General features: G+C 37.9%; 1 protein-coding gene across 1 annotated transcript in view; it reads right to left on the bottom strand.

Moving 5' to 3' along the window:
- LOC122813659 (zinc finger protein 850-like) overlaps positions 1-9,518 on the bottom strand; it is a 310,753-nt gene extending 301,235 nt beyond the window's left edge. The window contains exon 1 of the mRNA XM_044086097.1: positions 9,182-9,518. The gene's annotated coding sequence lies outside the window, so the exon portion shown is untranslated. The remainder of the gene's footprint in view (positions 1-9,181) is intronic.
- Between the last annotated feature and the right edge of the window lie 1,362 nt (positions 9,519-10,880).

Below are 10,880 nucleotides of genomic sequence, written 5' to 3'. Positions count from 1 at the left end.
AGAGTACTTCTTAGATACAAAATATAGTGTAACACAGAAAAGTCTGTTGTATACAAATAAGGTAGAGTCTCTCTCTCTTCTAATTTCTGCTTTTTGAAGATCACTGCTCTGCTTTTAATGGTCTTAAGCCAAGGTATGTTGTTTTGTCTTTCTGTTACATTAAATATTTTTGTCATTTCTATTCCCCCGTTCCTCATATCTTATAAGCATTAAAGTAGTAGAAGACAGTAGTGAAATATCTAATCTTACTTGCCTATGTTACCAGATGGCACCAAACATATCAGCCTGCAGTATAAATCAGGTTATCTATACATTAAGTAGGAATTCTGCTATTAAAACAATCAACTGGGCATTTTTAATACAGACTTTAACAACTGCTCGTTTTTCCCCACAGGGTACAGTTTTGGTAAACCTGACGTACACTTTCCCAGCTGTTAAGTAACCATTATTTTTCTTACGACAGTAAAATATTTTAAATCACTTGGAACTTTTCTGGCAGATAAATGCCTCTTCTACAACCGTATCTCAATACAATTTCCCAGAATGCACCAGACTCCAATACCAGAATAATGGACAGGGTAGCCTTTCTGAAAAGTCCACAGTACAAACAGTACTTACTTCAATGTTTGTTTTTTTTTTTTTTTGTTTGTTACAAAGAACAAGACAAGACAGTCAGTTCAAGAAATAAGTAAAATCTAGAAAGAAAAACAGAAGCAACAACAGCATGTTTCATTTAAAATACATTTATTATATTTAATTAAGAGTTAGCCTCTACTTCTGTAAAGCCAGTCAGAGCAGAATAAGAGACACAGTCACTACCTAACAGAGCCAACTTGCAGAAGTGACACAGAGAAAAGCCCAACTAATCTGACAAGACTTACAAGTTGTAAAACTTTCATTACATTATATGCCAAAGATCTACAACTCTCATTAGGGGCATAATCCAACAACATACAGTACACCATAGCTAAAATAACCACCTTTAAACTAACATCAACAGAAAGTGCTTACCCATTAAGGAACACAAGTATGTGTGAGCAGCTAAAGACACAGGCATTAAATACAAAAGCATTCATTTATAATTCTAAATGCATTGATTCACTTTAGCGTTGTATATCTGTCTGCAGTATTGCAATAAGAGGCCAGTGCAAGTATGTGCTGGGTAATTACTACCTTTTTTAATTGTATAATGTAAATAATGTATCTTACTATTATAATATTTTATGCAATGCAGTGGATTCTACCCAAACTCTTCCCACAAGCACCTTAGCAAATGAAATGCAAGCAAAAAGAAAAACACAAAGTACATTTCCCACTTATCCAGCCAGTTGTGCTTTATGCCTTACACTTCTACTTTTTTTTTTTTGTAACTATATTAGGGCAAGAGGGATCTCTACGCTGCTCTTTGCTTGACTATTCCTCTACTAACACTTCCGTCTCAACAGGTACATTCCCTTTAGGGTTAGCCTTCCCTATTAAAGTGAACAAATTTGCACTGCTTTACTATCATACAGTTATTAGCATTGTCTCTATTCTCCAAGCTCTCATTTATGAACAACTCATGCATTTGTACCTATCCTTTTTGAGCTCACTGCTAAACATAGGCCTTAACTGATTAACTCCCAAACCAGTAGTAGTTGTGTCCCACTTTGCTCCCCTCCCACCCTCAATACCCCAGCCCCCCCAGACCACTCATTACATTATATGCAATCTCCAATCACTGTCACACCTTCCTCCAATCAGTGTCACACCTTCAAGCCACACCTCTTAAAAAGACACCACCATAAAACTGCATAACCCTGTTATCTCACTGCCCTCATGCTCAGTTGTAAAATATTACTGGAAGATTTAACTCCCACTTACAATTTCCTGTACAAACACAACACACATCCAATCAGTAAAATATTCCACTTTTCACAACTTACCCTGTTCTACCTCCTCTCCACCTTTCTCACCCCCCCTACAACCAATAATAAACATCTTCATAAAACACTTATATAACCAGTCATCATATCACTGTGTATTATACCTATTTCCCTAACTTTCTCACCAAACAAAACACCACCACAACCTCCAAGCAGTCAAACGAAACCTATTCTCCAGCTTACCACTGTCAGGATCACTGTTTTACATAATTACTATGACGCAGAAACATTTTTATCTCTGCTTAAAAACACAGAAGGCCTCCTTCAGACTATCATCCATAATCTTTATACTCCTTAAGATTAACATTGAACCCAACACAGGCCCAACAACTCCGTTTCCTCAACATCAGAACTACTCTCTTCCTACACTGTCCTGTGCCTTCCTCAATGCATACGGCATCAGAAACTAACTTCACTAGACAAGTGCTTTTATTTCCCAGCACAACCCAGACATTCTAGTAATCACAGAATCCTGGGCCAGAAAATACTCCCCAACTTCCACCACTTTCTAGCCTCCTACAAGTACGTCAGTGATACCAGACCAGGCAAACAATCAGGTGCAAGCTATCTAATTTTGTACAGCGATAACCTAAACCCAAAAGTCATTGCCCAAGGAAACTCCTCCTGAGACTCCAGTCCTATCTGGATTCTCCTAAAATTTTCGATTCAGAAAGGCAAACCACTACCGATCACTAGAGGCTATCAACATCCTCCTCCCTAAATAAATTAAAATCACTCATAATTAACATCCTTAATAATTATCCTAAAAATAATAACAATCATCCTAGGCAGCTTCAATCTTAATTATCGTGATCCTCTTACATCAGATATGGGTACTTTACTAGTAGACATGGGCCTTCTTCATCTCATAAAAGAACCAACAACACTTAACCTCAGTTCCTCCAAACAATCCACACTCTACCTGATTACTATAAACATACCAAACTGCATCTCCAACATAAACATTCTGCCACCATCATTAAAAGACCACTCCCCAGTCACAATCACAACTGTCAACCATCCTATAAAACTACCACTAATATCAAAAGCCTTCAGAAACCAGAGTATCACAAATATAGACAAACTCAGAACCTTTCTCACAGCACAGAACTGTAACCATACACTCTCCCTATTACTAATGCAGCAGCTGTAAGCCTAACCAATTTTCTACTCCAGCTGCAGGAAAAATTCTTCAAACTTTTCCACAGGCTTTATAAATTAACCAAAACTGAATGGTTATTCACTGAACTCAAACATCTTTTAACTCTAAGGGATGAAGCATGGCAACAGTGGAAGCAAATCCCCCCCCCCCCCAACAACTGATAACCACACCTCCTTTATAGTCCTGTGTGACCTAACCAAGAAGTCCATCAGAATGCACAAAAGAAATCTCAAAACAAAGAAATAAATTACCCTCTTACATCCCTCCCAAACACTTTTGGAAAGAGGTTAATGTACTTACAGGAATAAAACCTCCTCATGATACCTTGTCTACAAACGTCATTCAATGTGGCACAGCAAAACTTTCTCCAGATAATTTTCTTAAAGAATTTAGCAATGTTCCATCAAATCCACACCTCCCACAGATCATGCATTGCCTACCCCACCAACATTCATCCCCCTTTTCCACTCCAAATGGATATGCACTAAAGAAGTTTATGTTCTACTTAAAAATATTTCCATTGACACCCCTCCTGGATCTGACAACATAAACCCCTGGTTCGTGTATCATGGCATACAGTATCTATGTCTTCCTCTCACCCACATATATAATGTTCATCTCATACAAAACAAAATGTCACAGATTTGGAAAACAGCTCTACTTAAATCCCTCCTAAAGCAAGACATCCCAAATGATACCTCTCATTTTTGTCCAATATACATCCTCACAATGCTGGTCAAACATTTTGAAAAGATAGTCTATACCCAACGCTCCTTCTATACCCTGTAGTACAACCTGCACTTCCCCAAGCAACGTGGATTCTGGCCTGGATGAAGTACTATGACAGCACTTTGGTAACTAACTGATGACATCCTGTAGACTCTGATAGTAGCTTCTTATAGATGCCCTGTTTATAGACTTGACAAAAGGCATTTGACTTCACTGACCACTGTCATCTCCAAAACAAACTAACTGAAATTGGTATTGATCCAAACTCAGCTCCCTTGTTTAAAAAATTCCTCACTGACAGACACTTCAGAATTAAAATAGGATCCTCCCAATCAGAATCTGCATGTACTACTAAAGCCGTACCACAAGGATCCATTCCTGCCCCTTCCTCTTCTCCATATTCATTAACAAACTTCCACATGATCTCCCTCTATGCTGATGACATGCTCATTTACCAATCAGTTCAATCTCACACCAACATTCAGTGCCAACTCCAGTCAGACTTACAGGAGCTCCACCAATGGCTCATAAACAACTTCTCAATGCCACCAAGACCAAAACTATGCTTTTTGGGACTTCACAAAAAAGTCAACAAGCACCTAATTCTTTAACTGTCTTTGACCTACACAACCATTTTATAGAGACAACCTCCACCTTCAAATACTTAATACTTAGGACTATAGTTTGATCAATCGCAAAATGTCCATTTCCAAATAGAGAAACTGAGAGCCAAAATAAAATTTTCCTCATCTTGACCAAAAAGAACTCCCTTTTTCTATCTAAACCAAAGAGAGCAACCATTGACAAAGGAGTTCTCCTTTCGCAAATTGAATATGGGCCCCCAATTTTTGCTTCTGCCAACAAAGAAAAACATTACACACCACTTGGGATAACAGGAAAAGGAATGGTATGGCATATTTCATGAGGAATGACCAGAGGTGATGAGGGGGTGAAATCTGAGCTGAATTTATTGGCCAGTGGGTTTGCTGTTTCTTCTTGCTAAGTATAGGTAGTGCCACCTACAACCAACTCAGCACATTGCAGAGCATTTTCCTTACGATTTCTGACATAAATAAAAAATGCTTTGTGGTTATCCTTTGTTTGGGAGGCTATTTCAGTCTCATATTTAGCTTTGGAAGACTTGACTAGTTTGCCGATTTGCCTGTTAAGACTAATGAGGGATTTTTGTCTCTGCTGTGCACCCTCCCACTTACTTCTAGACAGGAATTTCTACCTTCTGTTGAATAGTCTATTTATGCAAGGGGTCCACCCGGGTGACTTGTTTTTCTGGCTAGACCTGGGTTTAGTTCCATCAGGTACTGCTGTTTCTATGCAGGTTTAAGTGGTTGTTCAAGGTATTCATGTACATTTCTGCATGGGCCTCCATGTTTTCAGGGATGGTATATATAATTTTAAAGCTCCCCCAGCACTTAATAGAAGTTACTTTTCATTGAAAAAATTCTTTAGGGTTTTAGAGTTTGATGGGGGTTCTATCATTACATTTATTTCAAAGATGATCAATTTATTACCAATGAGGGCATCACACTGGCGAGGGGTGCAATGCTACCACATGTTTGTGTGTATTATGTGAAGGATACCTGAGCCCTTAGTGGGAGTCCAGACCAGCTGTTCCAGAGCATCTGCAGTGACAAAGTCCAGGGATCTCTGAACCTGCATGTTAGTGGTCAAATGTGTTTCCCAGTTTATGGAGGGGTAGTTAAAATCACCCGTGAGTAGTGTGTCGGGCTGAATGGTATAAGTTACTCTAGTAACTTCTGGTATGAGGAGTGGGTTTCATGGTTCATGGTTGGTGGATTTTTATCTATGGTCAGCTGGACATGGAGTAGCTCGAGCAAGTCATCCTGCATGACCAATCTAGAGGTGTGACTGTTTTTTTTTATGTAAATAGAAACACCTCCTCCTTTCATTTTTTTCCTTTTCAGAGGGCAGTCTGAATGTGGGACAGGCATCAAAGCCTTGAGCTACTTAGGTGCTTTCTGCAGCCTTGAATCGCATCTCTGTAACTGCACAGATATCAGCATTCTCCAGGTTCCAAGGAGTGCAGTTTCTTGTTAAGACTCCTAGCACTGAGTAGCAGTACCTTCAGCTTGGCATTATTAGAATTTGTTACATTTGTAGGTGCGTTGGTTTGGCACTACCTAAAAAAGGCACTACGGGGGTGGCTAATGCCTTGGCCAGTATTCGAAAGCCTATCAGCAATAGATACTGATCATCTCTGGCAAAGCAGTGTGGTCTGTCAATTATGGCATTCCACTGGATCCCCTTGGAATGATACTAGTAGATAAGCCAGTTACCGAAGTCAATCTTTTTCTGTTTGTATTGTGGTATCATTCTTGGTGAGAGTAGAATGCTGCTCAATGCGAGGATCATACCAGCCTGCGACACATATTCAGAGGTCCATCATGTCTCTCTTCATACAGTCCAGGGAGGTACATCTCAGGTCATTTACACTCAGATGGACTATGACTAAGTCATATTGGTACTTGCGGTTGAGTGACCTGAGAGCCTGCATGACTTGGCAAATCCTGTCCCCTGACATGCAACTGACTGTAACCCTCTCTTTATCCAACCTGGTGAGGGGGGCATCCATGCTTCTCACAATGGAGTCTCCTATGACCAAGATATTTAAATGTGTGGTGTTTTGCCTTAGTGGCTTGCTTGCATATCCACTGTGATGTGCGTTTTTTTGCGTGTAGTGATTGGTGTTGGCTTGGTTTGTTTGCATGTGGTTTCTGAGGCAGAGTATGGAAGGCGTCTGAGGTTTTGGTAAGATACATGTCAGTAGCTCCACTATGTGCATTTATGTGCTGAAACCTTATTTAGTGAGGGAAATGATGTACATGTGCTGACAACCTGTCATTTGATCTGCTAGTATGCGAGAGTCATGTCTCAATTTTCATAGTGTAACTACATCTCTCACATACTGTGTTTGTTTGTTTCAGGATTAAATGGTTGTTGACATACATGAGACAATTGTTACATTGCATCGGGATGCCCATGTCTACCAGGGTAGCTACACAGACAGGAGAGTGCCTATACATGGTTTCAGGTTTTTTACTAAGAGTTTAACCAGGGAGGAGAGTGGGTAGATTTAACTGGACTGGGACGATAGCACATGTATGAAGAATGGGTGCTATATTCAGTGTGAACTGCAGCTATCCAACAATGTGATGCTGCTCTGCACACAACTCAGATGTTTCTAAAGCAACAGGGGGACTGAGAAATGTTGCAGACAGTTATTCTAAGGGACATTTTAACTTAAAATCATTTGCATCTATACCAGACACTGCTAACCACTGCTGCACATACAGCAGCCTAGCACAAACACTGGGCTTATATAGAATCAGAAATTCAAGTTTTACAACAGCAAGGCATACAGACCAATCAGGAAAACATACAATAGACTTTCAGCCAGCAGCCCCCGACTCAAACCGGTTTGCTTCAGTACACATCTACCACAAGAGTGCTGTCAGAAAATCCTCAATGTAAAATTGCTGATTTTACAGCTCAAGTGCAGGGAAACCACACTATCTAGACACTACTGACCTGTAAAACTAGTAGACATAATGTAACAAAGTACTACAGCATCAGTGGAAACAGTTCAGCTTTGAAACTCTACTAAACTGCAAGAAATGTAACAAATAATGCACTATTTTTATGAAATGCTTCCTCCAACACCATTAACGTATTCTACAGCAAGTTTGAATTATTAGGCAGAGAAACTATTTTATATTAAAAAAATATATATATAAAAAAATATAGTATTTAAAAAATAAATAAGCAAGTAAAACACAACAATTTTACAGACACCCCATTCTCTAAGCGCAATAATACCATCCAGGGTGTGTGTTAATGTGTAATTTATGCACTTCCAGGGGTGTAGAGGCCCTCCACCAGGTGTTAATTACACATTAACACACACCCTGTCAGGCATTATTGCTTGCTTGTAAAATAATATATATATTACTACAACACACTCTGCTTGATTATACATTGCACTGTGTTTGTTCATGAGAATTTATATGCACAGTTTTCTTTTTCTAATTAGTCTGAACTACTCTGTTATTGCTTACATTTCTGTATTTTTTGTCTGTGAAATATTTTGTATTTCACCCAGGCTCAGCCTGAAATTGTTAATATGGATCAGTGTACTACATCCATGCCTACATCTCCCTCCATTCCAATTTACCATACAATAAAAAAATAAAATGATGCCTTTACATTTCAGATTAATTTACATATATCAACCAGGTAGGTCAGCAGATCCACAGTCCATTTTTAGTCACAACCCAGTCCAAAATTCAAATAGAATGTATAAAAAAGACAAAGGAAGTACAATACCTGCGATACAATGCAGACGTAATACATGACAAAGACATGTATACATACCTAAATTTTAACAGACTCATTTAAAAAGACAAAGGAAGTAATGCACCACTAATTAAACTCACATTATGGAAACTCTTCTCTCAGAGATTTACCTTATGCTAAACTATAAGACTCAATTACAGATATTACATACAGTAGACAAAATAAATCTTTTAAATGGCATATACACAAAAGGAAACGTGCACCCACTGAGGTCAGTAAACAATACTGTAGAGAATTTATAGATCTCTGAATTTAAGAGATAAGAACACTTAATTTCAGGCAACAGGTTTTGATGAGATAATGCATTCATGCCTTTATGTTAAAGATAAAAGCAGGACACTGATGGAGGTTTATTTTAAAATAAACAATAGCAACAAACAGTGAAAAAATAATAAAGTGAATAAAGTGAACATGTAAACTATTATGTAAATGTGTAAAAATAATGGTAAAAAGTAGATTCAGATACATCGTGCTGAATGGTATATTCATTCCACGTGAAACTGTTTGCAAGACTAACAGTGTGCATTTTTCCATAGCTTAAATGCAAAACATTTCTGTTTCTAAACCTAATGTGAATGTGCAATCACAGTACTGTCAAATCTGAGAGCCTTTTCAAGCATTGTTTTTAAAACAACAATATTAAAACTATTTTAAATGCATATGCTGTAGACATAAGTTGTTACAGAATGAAAAAAGCCCAGGTTGTAGAACTTGAGTACTGCTGCAGATTAACACACTGATATCATAAATATTTAAACTGCAATCCTCAGCTAAAGCTTTTTTTTTGGCAAGGAAGTGTTAACAGATCCCAGCACTGCTTAACTCGAGGCCCGATGCACTGAACTTTCCCAATTTTACTGTTTGGAGCACAGAATGAATCAGACCACTAGCACCTTCATGATCATTTGGTTTGAGAGGTTAGCACATGCAATAGATTATGTTAATATGTGCAGTACGTAAAGGAAATACTCACCAGCTTTGTGCCTCTTCCCTTTGCAGTTTCACCTCTGATTTGTTTTTCTAATCCTGTCAGTAAGGCAGGGCCATCTAGTGATCTCCTGCAGTTATAGCCAGGGATTTCTTTTTAGATTGGGTTTCTGCATAGAATTAGAGTTTAGCTAAAATAATTAAATGTAAGTTGCTAAAGTTTCGGTGAAACAGGAACATTTCCTACTTTGTTGGTATTCTGCTCTGTGGGAATTAAATATGCATTATCAAAAAGAAGGAGAAAAAGAAACCCTACGAGCATTATTTCTGCAGGCTACAAACAATCCCTTTCCCTCTGCACTAAGCCAACAGCTACCTCCAGCATTCAGTGCCTCATGCTATTGATTCCCACCAGTGCTGCTTCCTTAAAACTCCCCATACAACATATCATATTGTTTTGTTCCTGCTGATTTATTTTTAATTCTGTGCATTACCTGTTTTGTTACATATTTTCTTTATAGCAGTAAAATTCTGTTTTCATAAATATTTTTGAGTGTGAAGTACAGAGGACTTTTAAAATGTTCTAATCCTGCACAGTGTGCTGAACTGTACATAAACACATGCAAATGTCAAAACAATAATCTGAAACATAGGTTAGAGGAAATACTGAGCCACCACAACGTGTGCTAGAAAAAATGTGCACATATTATGAGAGATTGTGAGGGCATTCATTCTTTATTTTTATTTATTTATTTCATGTGGGAACCAGGTTAATAAAGTGATCTTCACTGGATCTTTTTACCCTACATTCAGGAAAATAAGTAGAAACAGTTAAATAATGGTCAATAACTGACAAATTACGACATGGGATGTAGGAGAAATCATGTAAGATTAAAAAGAGATCTGGTCACAAGAGCTAGAATATAAAGTGCAGCTACAAAATAAAACATACAAAGTAAGAAAACAGTATAATTTTGTATTTAGTTTCAAAATCTGACATGTAAATGAATGCCAGTTCTTCCCAACAGGCAAACAGCTGTTGATCACGCATAGTTTTACAAAAAAAAAAAAAAACAGTACTTCATAATGATATTGTCAAATACTATCTCAGAAGCAATTTAATTTTGCTCAGTGTTTTGATTCCCAACTGGACCTATTTCAGTCTCAGGCCAGGGGCTACAGATACATGATGCAATAAACAAAGTGAATGACAAAATGCAATACAAACATATATTATATACACAGTGCATGTCAGAACTGATAATAGTTCAGTGACTTCTGACCTGCTTATGCATATGATGTACCAGAGGTATGCATCACTTACAGACAAGGAGGATCTGCACTGTCCATGTCACTGGTAGGCTTTCATTCATACTGTCCACAGAAACAAACAGGAGCGTGCAGTGGTCTCTGCAGTATTGTGTAGTGTAGAATGGTATTAACTCCGCTATTACTATGTTTTTGCCTGTGAAATATTAGTTATAATTTAGCTGTATATATGATTAGAACTAATTTTGTGGAATGTCAAGGCTAACTTAATGTTTCATTTAAATGGCTGGAAGTATACCTTTCAAATGTTCAAAAGTGTGCTGCATGGATGGATTTTTGCCTCATACTTTAGGTCTGTTCCTCATAGAATTTGTGGTTTTTTGTCAAATCATGAAGGACTGAAACCACTTAGGACTAGAAGTACTAAATAATGACAGAAATTTCAGTTTCAGACCTCATATCCTTCAGAAAATTTA

The sequence above is a fragment of the Protopterus annectens genome, chromosome 10.part0 (assembly GCF_019279795.1).
Source record: "Protopterus annectens isolate FY-2018-M chromosome 10.part0, PAN1.0, whole genome shotgun sequence".
NCBI classification, from domain to species: Eukaryota; Metazoa; Chordata; order Ceratodontiformes; family Protopteridae; genus Protopterus; species Protopterus annectens.
The sequence above is the reverse complement of the archived record's forward strand: the minus strand, read 5'-3'. Positions and strand labels throughout refer to the sequence as shown.